Below are 14,259 nucleotides of genomic sequence, written 5' to 3' on the forward strand. Positions count from 1 at the left end.
TTGACTCAATGGACATGAGTTTGAGAATACTCCAGGGAACAGTGAAGGATAGTGAAGCCCTGAGGTATGCTGTAGTCCATGAGGTAGTAAAGAGTCAGACATGACTGAGCGACTGAACAACAGCAGCCCCTGTACTAACCAGAGTATAGTGTTTATGTACAATTTTTTAACATATACATGTACCTTTTTTTCAAATTCTTTCCCCATTTAGGTTATTACAGAATGTTGAGCAGAGTTCCCTATGTTATACAATAGGTCCTTTTTGGTGTATACAGTTCTTTTTGTCTTTATCCCTATAGTATCCTGTCAAAATATTTTTTTCCACTGTTACTTGGGTTAGTTCCTTTATCCCCCAAGTCCTTCAATGTGGTTATGTTAATGTTTTATAATATAACTAGGTTCACATGTTACAGTTGTATTCTTATTTTGAGTTCCCCCCACATCTTGGTTGGTTGTTTTTAAAATACATACAGTAAAATACACTCTTCATTGTATACAGTTCTAGGAGTTTTGGCAAGTGCAAAGAGTCACATATCCATGGTCATGATATACAACAGACCCATAACTTCAGCTCTCTACTGCTGACAATCACTGATCTGTTTTCTATCTCTATAGTTTCGCCTTTTTCAGTATGTCATAAATAAAATCAGACAATACTTTTGGATCTGGCTTCTTTCATTTAGCAAAATGCATTTCAAATTCATCTGTATCATTGTGTGAGTGGTATTCAATCATGTGGATATTGTACCTCCTTCTTATGATATAATTTGTGATCCTTGTTCATGCAGCTAGTGTTTACATTCATAAATTTACCCAATGAGTTGATGCTTCTTGGGACTCTGAAACTGACTTTGAAAGTATGTTTTTCATCTTTCCTTAGTACTGAATTTATATCACTTCATTTTGTTTACTATGATTATTTCCTACAATCATCAGTCATTTTAGCATTCCAAGGAGTGTTAGAGGCAGTCCTTAATTATTTGTGGTAAGATTAACAAGGAGAATATGGATAATAGAAATACATAATGTACAAGCCTTGTAATAGCTATGTCTTCTTCCCCCAACTACTTAAAGGCAGGAAAATTGACTCCTTTTAAGGTTTATATCCTTTCCCTTCCTTTACTCATCCTCTGGTAGAAGCACTAATGAGTCCTCCGGTGACTATAAAAATGGAAGGGCAGAGAAAAAGGGGAAGCACATGTTATGGGTAATCTACATAGTAGATAAAAAGCCTCTGTGTCATTGAGAATTGATGGCACTCTAATAAAATAGATGAGAGCAGGGATTATGTATCAACATCCTTGACATATTTTAGATTTCCTTTTAATGCTTGGTACTTGTTAATTCAATGATAGACTCATCAGTACAGTTCAGTCGCTCAGTACTGTCCGACTCTGTGACCCCATGGACTGCAGCATGCCAGGCTTCCCTGTCCAGCACCAACTCCCAGAGCTTACTCAAACTCATGTCCATCAAGTCATTGATGCCATTCCAACCACCTCATCCTCTGTCATCCCCTTCTTCTCCTGACTTCAATCTTTCCCAGCATCAGGGTCTTTTCCAATGAGTCACTTCTTTGCATCAGGTGGCTGAAGTATTGGAGCTTCAGCTTAGCATCAGCCCTTCCAATGAATATTCAGGACTAATTTCCTTTAGGAGTAACTGGTTTGATCTCCTTGCAGACCAAGAGACTCTCAAGAGTCTTCTCCAACACCACAGTTCAAAAGCATCAATTCTTTGGCACTCAGCTTTCTTATAGTCCAACTCTCACATCCATACATATGAAAACCATAGCTTTGACTAGACTTATGATAGACTTATGGGCAGTCCTTAAAGTCTACCTAAAAGAATGTATTTCTACTCAGAAAATATCAGCCTCCCAACTCTGTTGTCTCTTGAAGCTACCTAGGTGTTCTTCACTATTAATACAAAGCATAGCATCCATTTGTGGCACCAAGAAAATCTTAATTGCAATCAAACAGATATTTGTAACTGTCTATCCAGGAATAGACACACATGGATCATCTTTTAGGAATCTGTGAACTTCTAGAAACTATTCTAGTGTATGCATATTTTCTGGGAGGGAGGCCCCTGTTTTGAATCAGATTTTCAAAACTGCAAAACAAACAAAATTAACATTAACTAGAAAGATCATCTCCATAATTCCTCTAATATTGATATGGAAACCCTGGAAGCCCTCCATCCTGTCTCTATTAGTCTGAGAGATCTTCATTCTTTCTCAAGAAGTGTTCTCTAGACTATAAATTCCTTGAGAGAAAGTACTGAATTTTTTTTTTTAATTGGCTCTCCAACACCTAGGACAGAGTCTGATATGTGATAGATGTCTGATAAATAATTCTTGAATTAATTCAATATTTTTAGGCTACTAATAGGAGTTTTTAGTCTATTGATGATGTAAGAAATCTGACTAGCCCATATTATCTGAGAGACATAATTTAATTATTTTGCAGGAATTCATAAAGTTTTCATATATCAGTTACTCAGCTAGAAAATCACTAGTGCTAATAAATATATGCAGTATGTTTTCCTAATACTGTTTATATTTATAGCATGTGCCTTCCTTTCCTAAAACCCTGTGGCCTTCATTGGTGACAAATGAGAATATATTTTCCCCTTTCTGTTTGCTGCTTTAGGGAGCAAAGAGTTAACTGATTTTGAAAAGATCATTCCATAGTGTAAAATCTTGAAAAAAAAAAAAAGTTTTATTTTAGCTTTTTTTTAAATGTTGAGTACAAGATCTAAACTGCAAAACTGTTATTATACAGAATTTACTGTTCTAGTTCTGTTGATTTGTAAATTCCTGTAGAGGGCTTTCTGAAGAAGCATTGTTAATTCATGTGTTTACTATTCAAAAAAAAAAATATTTAGCTGAGTTTTGGGAGCCTGGGTGATCCTACCTCATCTACAAAGTGATTGCCAAAAATTCAAGTCCATGGTATTCTTTCTTAATCAAATAATGGTATCAACCATTGAAAAGTATCACATCTTTGTTTTGTGTATGTCAGTTCTGACTACCTTGGTTCAATATTAGTTGAAAGCTGAGCAATCAGTCTTGATCAATGAAAAGTTCAATGAATTATATTTATTTAAGGTAAGGTCCATCTAGTCAAGGCTATGGTTTTTCTAGTAGTCATGCATGGATGTGAGAGGTGGACTATAAAGAAAGCTGAGCACCATAGAATTGATGCTTTTGAACTGTGTTGTTGGAGAAGACTCTTGAGAGTCCCTTGGACTGCAAGGAGATCCAACCAGTCCATCCTGAAGGAGATCAGTCCTGGGTGTTCATTGGAAGGACTGATGTTGAAGCTGAAACTCCAGTACTTTGGCCACCTAATGCAAAGAGCTGACTCATTTGAAAAGACCCTGATGCTGGGAAAGATTGAGGGCAGGAGGAGAAGGGGACGACAGAGGATGAGATGGTTGGATGGCATCACCGACTCAATGGACATGAGTTTGGTAAACTCTGGGAGTTGGTGATGGACAGCGTGGCCTGGCGTGCTGCAGTCCATGGGGTCGCAAAGAGTCGGACACGACTGAGCAACTGAACTGAACTGAACTGAACTGAAGGTTGCCACAACCACTAAAATACATACATAGATAGATATAAATATATAGGTACTTAGATATACCCGTGTTTTCAAACTGGGATCCTACTGTCTAAATTTGGCTCAACAATTCCTTATGTTTGAGCCTCAGGCTAATTTTTTTAAGAATCAGTATTTAAAAATCAAGATATTTTACAAACATAGACCAAATTTGCTAACTTTTTTTAAGCTGGTAGAAATCACTGGCTCATGTTTAAAACCCTCCCTGCAAATCTCAAATGCTTCCTTAAACTTAAGTTTTATCATAGACTTTCCTGTTTTCTAAAAATTTATTTAAATATGCTAGGTTTTCAGTTTAGTAGTATTATAAAATCTGGAACCATGTTCTGTCTTTCACCTGTGAAAATGTTACTATTAACCCACATATGTTCAACAAAACTGACATTGAGCTGTTTTTCTGGGAGAAGTGATGGATTTATGCTGCTCTGTCCACACATTCTTGGCAAGTGCCCTTTTGACCACTGGCATGTATTTGTAAGACCATCTGAGTTAGGAGTAGAGTCTGTGATTATGGACTAGGTCCAAGTTAACTGGCCCACACAGGGGAGCCAACCCATGACCTTGACCCCATTACCACAATGTTCTAATCAATTGAGCTAAATAATTGAGTAATTGTTTCTTAGCAACCTGATCAAATCAGCTGGCATATATTAAGAGTCTGTGGACAAGGGTGAGGATGTCAATGAACAAGGTAGCTTAAGATAATGAGAAAGTTATCAAGTCCTCATATTGGTTGGCATGTTATATTTGGCCAAGTAGTCACTAAATTGGACTTTGTCATTAGAGTTAATTGCATTTCTGGGCAGCTGGAACTCACCAAAAAAAACTAAGTTTTTATTGAGTTGGGTTCCTTTTTAGAATTCAGAATTTTGGGTGAATAATTCATAACATCTGTACAAACAATTGGGGATCATAGCAAGATAGAGAGAACTTTGTACTGAATTGAGGGGGTCAAGTCTCTGGTTCTAACTGCCAGTATGGCCTTAGGCATGTCACTTGACTTTCTGAGCTCTGAGCAGGATTAGATAAATACGATATCAAACAGCCTTCCACCCCAAGAGAGTTTCTATAACTACATTTTTTAAACCAGCAAGAACACTTTGCATACAAAGCTCTTTTTAAAAATGCAACTGGAATATTTTTCCATAAAGAGATAAATACTTCAAAAGCACTTACTGAACAAACTTATTTTTAAAATCTAGTAGTATTTGCATAAAACCAATATGTAATATACACCTTTCACAAGGAAATCCACTGTAAATTCAGTAAACAAATAAATGCATAAGCCATGGTTTTATATCTTACACAATAGGATTTTAATGGCATTTTACATTTTAAAGCACCTATGAAGCCCCTTGAAAAATTTTCCCTCTTATCAAATAATTATTATTTTAGATGCAAGTTGTTAATGAATTTCTTTGGGATTATTCTTTGTTAATCTCCTGACTTGGGGGTATGTTAATGTGGCCCATTTAGAACTATCTTTCCTCCCCCTAACTTGCCAAATTTAGTTTAAACATGTTAAGCTCAAGCTTTCCTAACCAAACTATAATTTTTTCTAGTTCTTCTTTCTTTTCTTTCTTACTAACTCACTCAAATACCATATTTATAGAACTGAAATAACGGTAAAATTTACTGTTCTTTTATTCAAACTGATTCTTCCACTGCTGGATGGGCTAGATCAGAGAATCTATAGCTCTCAGTAGGATGGGTCCTAGAGAATGTTAGGGTTGGTAGAAAATGAATGACAACAGCTTAGTCACACTTGAAATAATAATATATTGGCTTGGGTTTCCAAATAACCTTCCAAAATGAAAAACACAAATACTGTGGGTTTCTGCAGAATCAAATATAACAGTAATGTTTGTAAAAAAGATTAGTTATCAGAAGTCACTTTAATATTAGGTGGTGAAGTTTAGAAATACCAAACCTGGGGAGGCCAGAGGCATTAAACCCAAAGTCAAATACAAGTTGCAGATGCGCTGAGTGATGCCAGCTCAATGAATGATGCTACTGAGCCAGCTCAGCCATCTTTTGAGTGATGCTACTGGTGCACCCTGTACCACCATCCAGAGCCACAGTAGCACAGGCTGCCAGTACACTGAGCAGATTATATGATACCTCTGTCAGCTGAGTACATGCAGAGCTGGGCAAAAGTGAGGTTTCCAGTATCACTCCTTCTATGTCATATGATCCAAAATTGATCTGATATTTTAAAATAGCCCCAAAGATAAGGAGACACCCTCAGGTCAGTTCACTTAATTGAATAGCCTACGTTTTTTAAAGAAATGTTCATCAAAAATCCCACCTAGTATTTTCTGCTTACAGGTTCAAACCTTTGATTTATCTCATCATGTACTTTATACGTTGATGTCTTTAATTATATGTGCACAAAATTTCTAGCATTGATTTATTCTGTGAGAATACTGGCAGCCATTTTGAGCTGTGTTAGGAATTTATGGGAATTATTCATCTGTGGCATTGAAGAAAGGAAAAATTAGCCATTGGTACAGCAAAAGGAGGAACAAGAAAATATACTTACATTGCAGAATAGTAGTTTCACAGTCTAGTGGACAAGCAAATAAGGGCCTGATGCTTTGGACAGACTATAAATCAATTTCTGATTTCTTTGGTCAAACTGTAAATCGCTGGGCTAAGCTACTATGAATTTCCAGGTGAAAGCCTACTTTGTGATTGTGTGTTACTAATAATAGCTCTTTCTGAATTACAAGTGATTAGAAAACCTTGTCAGAAATTACATTGTTCTTGTGTAAGCATGGATATATTTTCTTTAGTGATATTACATTGCTGGAGAATGAGATTATATTCATCCATATAAAACTGTATTAAAATCCCATGGGAAACCTATTCCTATGGTCTTTTCTCCAGGCCCCTCTGAACAAAGGGAAACATTATTGATTGATGGCTCTGTAGTGACGGTCACTGCCTGATTTCTTTTGGTGTAAGGTGTGCTCAACCTGGAAGATGCCTATAATATCCCCTGTGCACTTCAGTGAATAAACAGCAACTCTATTTAAAATAATAAATTATTACTCCTCATTTTATTGTTGGCAACACCATATTATTTATGGGTTCCAAGTTTTAAAAATTGAGAAAAGCTAAGGAAAGCGAGTTTTCAGACATTTTAAGAATAAGTGCAGACACTTGCGGGCAACACAGGTTTGAAACATTTCAGAGACTTGTGACTCTTCTGGGAGAGTCAGAGTGTGATGTAGAATTTCACCTGAGATATTTAGGATCGATATATCTTTTTCCTCCTCGTCTATTCATAGTTGAAAATCAGTTCGGTTTTATGTTCTACTGTTAAGGAACTTAGAGAACAAAGAGGGATGCTAACTTTAAACCTAACATAAAAATATTGAAATCTGATCCCTTGCCTTACAAAGTTAGGGCTCAGATTTTTTAAATTTTTATTTCTTCTGAAAGAACTCTTCTATGAGAGAAAGTTACAGACAGAGGTATTGTTATTTGAAATTCTGTTAAGGACAGAGTGAACTAATGACAAAGAGGGGCTGTGTCAAGAGAACCCAGCAACTCCCTAACATATATCTTCATTTGAAACCTAAGATTAAAGAGGTCAACACTTCTGAAACTCTGAAATTAAAAGCCTAAGTACAAGATAGACATCATGTTTTTTCTAGATGACATCTTGGAGATTAACCACCTTTAATGACATCTTTGTGTTTAAATTTTATTTTAGGATTTAGCCTGGTATTTGAAAATAGAGTGTTTGCATAACATGAAAGAACTAGTCATCGTGAGATAGAAACCCAAGATGACTCAGGGCCCTCATGGCCCTCAATAGCCAGGTATTCATTACCTTGACCAGGTGAGTAACTGTCACCTCTTTGGTCTCACTATGCCTGCAGACATCCAGGGCTGTGACTGGCTTGTAGCCATCACACCTAAATTAGGCTATTTGGGTGATTTGTGCATTCATCAGGAGAGCATCTTCCATGTTGGAGCTTTATGGGGGGGTATAACATGCTGAGTTATGAGGGACCATGGGGCCCTTCTTCTAGAATAGAGGCTATGAAAAATAGGTACAATTGACATAATTCCTGAAATCCTGACCTCTAATTCAGCTCAGCAGCGGTTGTTGAATTTTTGCAATGCATCAGGCATGAAGAATGAGACCGTATTTGATCAATCGACTTGAATCCTTAACATCCACTAGGGGATCTGGCTCAAAGTTGGTGCTGAACAAGCATTTGCTGAATGAATACTTGATGGCATGTGTACATAAATAAGAGCAATATAGAAGGGCCTAGCCTTAGCCCTAGCCCTTGAGGAGCACTTGAGAAACCATTTTAAGCAATAGTTAAAATATTTGTGCCCTACCCCCAGTACCACTTCTCACTTCAGCACAAGCCCTCCACGCCTAGGGATCCCCTCCCTGAATCCACTTTGTACCCTACCTTAGCTAAAGATAAACATGCCCATCCAGGTTAGTTTTGTTTAGTGAAAATGTTATGCACATTAAAAAAAAAGCACATGAAATATTCATTCTAGTGAATTGAGACAGCCTAGAAATTAACCCTCAACAATTTTCCCTTTTTCAAAATTGCTTTCTCTGCTACAGAAAAAGGGAAGAAAAAAAGTCCAAAGTTAAGAGAGCTTCTACCTTTTAAGAACAGTTTCAAACTTAGTATCACTTATTAAGAATCAATATAATAACTCCTTTCTATTATTTAAGGCTCTCTTACCAGCTCCACTGTGCATTAATTATTTTGCTTCTTTTGTATTTGTACAATAAATGCTTGACAAAAAAAGGTGACATAATTTAAGATTTTTATGGCACAATGAAAAAGTTTCCCACCTCCAGGAAAAAAAAAAAGTTCTATAATGTTCTCATTGTCTTTTCAGTGAAAATTTTATATGTTAAAAAGAAGAAGATTGTGAAAAGAAAAAAAAAGTCCTGGTTATACTTCATGTGACACACAGAAAGTTTAGAATATAGAGAACATGAAAAAACAGTATGCAAGCTATAGAGGAATAAAGCTGTGTGTTCTTAATTTTAAATTTCAGATAAATATGATTTCAGCTTTGATCCTACATGGACTAAGTCTTTTGTCACTCCACTGCTTAATTCAGTATGCTAAAGAAAAGATGCTAATTTGAGTGTCAAAGAAGTGATAATTTTTTTTTGTTTAATCATATTTATAAAGGTAAGTTTCTCTCCCATTAGACTGGGTGTGGACTCAGTTTTATTTTATTTATTTTATTCTTGTTTAGTGCAGATGAATTCCAGAGAAATTTGACTTGTTTCTCGTAACTTCTGAAGATGGAGCAGTAACATCCTGGATTTCCTTTAAAATGGTCCTTTGCATAGTCACTGTGCCAGGAGGAAAAAAAAAAAATACCCAAATCAAACCAAACAAACAAAAAATCCCGCAGTCATTTCTTAATACTCTTGTCCTTTTGTTCTTTCCACGTAATGAGTTAGTCACCATCATCAGTTCTTTCTGATAATGGACTTTATACAGAGTACATGGATGTTAATTTGTGCCATTGAATAAGTTGTATTTGACATTTTATTAGTGACTCTAAATGAGACCTCCCATTTCCACAGAGCTTTTAGTTAGCCCTCCCTGCATTTCTTTTCATGGACATGAGTCAGTGTTTCCCTTCCCAGGCAGTTTGCTGAAATGACCCACACCTGCCAGTGAATGGACCTCAGAGATATTTCCTGTGGAGGGAGATTTCCTTCTGCAGGATGAGTCTGTGGTCAGTCCGGAGTGAGCCCCGACAGGTTGACCTCGGGAAGGCCACGGGAGCTGAGGAACCACCCGTAGTTGGTAGAAATTAGGACATGAGATATGATGTGGTCTCAGAACACTTTCTTTCCCTAGATTTTGGGTTTCTGGGACAAAGGAGAGAGAGAAAAGGAAGGAAGGAGGAGAAAGGGAATATCGTGGGCACCCAGATGAGAAAGCATTATCTGGCTGCTGGTCGAAGTCTGAATTCTAGCCGTGTGGTCTCTTTGGATCCATATTAGGGTTTTATGCAGACCATCAGTTGCACTCAAGCAGCCTTCGGAGACATTTAAAGATCCACTTAAAAGTAATAAAAATAAAAAGGAAGAAGCCACATATTCTGCTGCTTTGAAATAAGTAAACATTTAATAAAAGAAAAGCCTTTCTAACTATTAAGAAAACATAAAAATGCAAAAAGATCTATTTCTTTAATGCTCCTGTTAAATACAGTTCCCAGAAATCAGAAGCATTTAAGTCTGAATCACTAAGGCTCTTGCCTGCAATGTCTTAAAGCCCGTGAGCGCGTATGAAAGCAATTAATCAAAGTTCAGTGTGCTCCTGAAGAGTGTTTCGTCTTCTGGAAAGCAGAGGAATGGAATAACTTAAAACCCAGTGTGGTCATGACAGTTAATAAGCTTTTTAGAGTTCCTTGTGGGTCTGAAAATCATACCTTATTAGTATCTTTATCTTTCTTCCTCATTCACACTTATTTTCATTTAATTTTAATTTCTGGCCTCTTTTTCATATTTTTTTTTCCTTTTTTGCTAACCAAGCACGGCTTTATTAATTTCAGAGTTGAGTTTTCAGTTGCTACAAAAAGGTTCTGCAAAAGTTAACCATCCAGTGGCTCACCAGCTCCTTCACTGGTTCTCACAAGTCTTGTCATCCAGAGGCCTTTGTCCCTGGTTTGTGTGTTTATTTCTAGGAAGACGGGTTATTGGTGATATGCATTTTGCTTTGCTTTCTGGGCCCTCTAGAATTATTCTGAATGTAGTTGGTGTTTCCAAACCCATTGTGTTTCCTTAGCTCCTCAGTCTGGGAAAGCAAATTATCAATAGTTCAAAGATTCCCAGCTGCTGAATTGAGCCAGAGAACTGCTGAAGACTAGACCAGATGTTTCATCCATTTAGGCAGAAATCCTAGAATATTCCAGGACCTCCCTGCTTTTCAATGCTAAAAACAAACATCAACACGTCTGAGGTCTGAAGATTCCTCACTTTGGAATGAAGGGTCGTCATGACCACCAATTTAGGAATTACATCCTGGGAATGAGGAAAGTAGCTGTTTAAGGGGAATGAGGGATGGGTGAGTTGATTTCAAAGGAAGTAGTAGATAAAGATATCAGTGGAGTTACACCTGTTTGTTGTTTCCATATAGCTTGTCTTCATCTTAAAAGTATGTAAATGTACCCAAACTAAATGTCTAAACAATATTAAAATTTTACCTGGAGACCTTTTTTTTTTTTTAGAGTTTTAACTCCTTGATTCAGTTAGTGTTAACAAGAAAAATTTTTAGCCTGAGTTTTCCTTCAGTTAGTGAAGCATCAAACCACTCAGTTTCTGCTTGTGAACACCTCCTATAAAGCAAGTCCCTAACTCCTTTTGTAAACTACGGGGTGGACCTACAGAGTTTTAAAGTTCAGCCCTCTGTTGGGGAAAGCATAGGGAGTTTTAGAGTATTCCACCTCCCTCCTGAAATATCACAGGCATTAACCATGGCAATAATACTGTGGAATGCTAAAAATAAAATGAGAATATCTTTTTCTTTCTTCACTAAGACTGGTTTACAGTAAACACATATATGTACTTTCTTCTATCAACATTAACATAAACATAGGCAATGCCCTTAGGTACCCCCCAAGAGAGGGAGAAAGCTCTCTATTTGGTCAATTTTCATTGTATTTTTATCAAATTCACTAATTCTTAGGTACGATGGGAACCATCTAAGGTAAACAATTAAAGACATTTGTGACATACATTTTTTTTCTTTTTTTTTAATTAGTTTATTTTTTATTTTTTAACTTTACAATACTGTGTTTGTTTTGCCATACATTGACATGAATCCACCATGGGTATACATGTTTTCCCCTCCCAGAACCCCCCTTCTACCTCCTTCCCCATCCCATCCCTCCCGGTCATCCCGGTGCACCAGCCCTGAGCACCCTGTATCATGCATTGAACCTGGACTGGCGATTCGTTTCACATATGATAATTTACATGCTTCCATGCCATTCTCCCATATCATCCCGCCCTCACCCTCTCCCATAGAGTCCATAATACTGTTCTATTTATCTGTGTCTCTTTTGATGTCTCGCATACAGGATTATCTTTACCAATTGACTAAATACCATATATATGTGTTAGTATACTGTATTGGTGTTTTTCTTTCTGGCTTACTTCACTCTGTATAATAGGCTCCAGTTTTATCCACCTCATTAGAACTGATTCAAATGTATTCTTTTTAATGGCTGAGTAATACATACATTTTAGAAGCAGTAGTTGAAGTGCACAAAAATCATAAGAGATTGCAATCCATGGAAGTTAATTTCGTAAGTATATGCATATGCTAATTCAGAACCCAATTTGGAATATATCAGACAACAGAAACCTTTTATGGGTGAATTTCAGAATAAACTGTAGAGACATAGTCAAAGGTCTATGAACTTCTCTGCCCCCATATTTTGCTTGAGCTCTTTCAAGCTATATAATTTATACCATGATAAGGCAATATCATGTAATTTAAAAGTAAACTAGTTACAGGGAGAATGAATCATTATCTGAACCCAGGAAATAATACAACTGTGAGGTTTGTGCATTTTCATATCTGACTCCATTCCACAGATTTTTAATATTATTGATGACTGGGTCTTACAGCCTTTTCCAAATGCATCAATGATATCCAAAGGTATTTCCTAATTATAGAAGGAGAAACACATTGGGTTTCAAACTTTCACCTCTCCTTGGATTCATAGCTCACCACTAATTTGGAATAAGAGTGTCTGAACTTTTCCCTTGCCTGACTTTTTAGTTCTCCTAAGCCATTGCTCAGGATTGTTTTCATATAGTCTGTGCCAAGAGAAAGAAGAGTGATTGCTAATACCTACATAAACTGCCCAATGGGATCAAGGAAGAAAATTGTAGATCCATACTACTTAGCAGAATGAAAAAGTGAATGAAATATGAGACTAGAAGTAGAAAAAGTCAGAGATAGAGCTATACATTTGTGAATTTGGATTATTAGGGTGCATGGGAATCTGGGAAGGATTTGAAAGTCATATTTATCTAGAAAGCTCAAGGAATGAAATAGAACTAAGAAAATGTTTGCTGAAAAATTAGGGAACCAATACTAAGAATTATATTAAAATCTTTCTGGTATGGAAACCAATAGGATGCTGGAACCTTATTGGATGGAGGAGTTAGAGATCTACCTAACAACTCACGTTATTAATGGTTGAATGCCATGTGCCTAACCCATATGATAAGTAATGGCTGCTCAGTAAATGTCTGACTGAATGACTGAATAAACCATTATTAAATTCTACTTCCCCAGATAGTTATTTAGGACTTCCCTACATAGCACATGCTTGCGTACTCAGTTGCTTCAGTCATGTTCGATCTTTGTGACCCTATGGACTGTAGCCCGCCAGGTTCCTCTGTCCATGGGATTCTCCAGGCAAGAATACTGCAGTGGGTTGCCATGCCCTCCTCCAGGGGATCTTCCCAAGCCAGGGATCGAACCTAGGTCTCCTGCATTGCAGGCTGGTTCTTTACCACTGAGCCACCAGGGAAACCCCTTCCCTACATAAGCAAAATAGGAATACAGGTGAGGTCTGTTTCAGTATTTTTCTACAACCCTCCCTGAGGTTCTTTTCCACCTTGGATATTCTATTTCCTTTGATTTATTAATTTATACCAAGAAATCTCATTTTATGGATAGGAGTCATTTTTCTTATATGTGTTGCATCGCATTAACTGATAAATTACCCAGGAACACCTCCACTTCCCTTTTATCAGTTCTATGAAGTTTTATCCCCTAGCTGCTACTTTTTCTGAGTTTCTTGCCCTTATCAAGAACTTTGTTCTCCTATACCAAGATCCATAGCAACATTAATCAGGAGAGGAAAATGGTGGAGACAACTCCAATGTCCATTGACAGATAATGGATAAATAAATACATTACCTACATACAATGGAATATTTTTCAGCCTTTTAAAAAAGAAGGAAATTCTGATACATGTTACAAAATTGATGAACCTTGAAGACATACTGTTAAGTGAAATAAGCCAGAAACCAAGGGACAAGTATTGTTTGATTACATTTATATAAAGTACCAAGAACAAATTCATAGAGGCAGAAAGTAGAATAGTGGTTACTAAGGGCTAAGGGAGGGAGAAATGGGGAGTTACTGTTGAATAGGTACAGAATTTCAGTTTGGGATGATGAAAATGTTCTGGAGATAGATGGTGGTTTATGGTTGCACAACAATGTGGATGTACTTAATACTACTGACCGGTTACTTAAAAAATGATTCAACTAGTAGATTTTATGTTAAGCATATTTTGTCATGCTAAAAAAAAAAATGACAGTATTCTCTTCTCTCTTTCATCTATAAATACTCTCTGGCGTTTCTTCTTATCAGCCAACAAAAGTCTTCGGAGATGAGCCAAATTGAAAACCTCCATCTTCAACATTTCACCCCACTTCCAGAAACCACCCTACCCGCCAAACCTCTTGAAATGGTTGTACACACAGAGATACACACTTTGTACTTACCTGCCATTCACTCTTAAGATCACTCCCACCTGGTTTCTGCTTACATCATACCCTTGAACCTTGCCAGAGTGATGACTGGCTTCA

The 14,259-nt window shown here is 36.9% G+C and overlaps 1 protein-coding gene and 1 long non-coding RNA gene across 15 annotated transcripts in view; both read left to right on the forward strand.

The window, feature by feature from the left end:
• PARD3B (par-3 family cell polarity regulator beta) overlaps positions 1-14,259 on the forward strand; it is a 1,110,743-nt gene that overhangs the window by 876,977 nt on the left and 219,507 nt on the right. The window lies entirely within an intron of this gene.
• On the forward strand, positions 3,997-9,782 carry LOC145541392 (uncharacterized). Its single transcript, XR_014078969.1, has 2 exons — positions 3,997-8,484; positions 8,564-9,782. It is a non-coding gene; the product is annotated as an uncharacterized LOC145541392 (long non-coding RNA).

This window comes from Giraffa tippelskirchi, chromosome 3 (assembly GCF_054371585.1).
Source record: "Giraffa tippelskirchi isolate mGirTip1 chromosome 3, T2T-mGirTip1v1.2.pri, whole genome shotgun sequence".
NCBI lineage: Eukaryota > Metazoa > Chordata > Mammalia > Artiodactyla > Giraffidae > Giraffa > Giraffa tippelskirchi.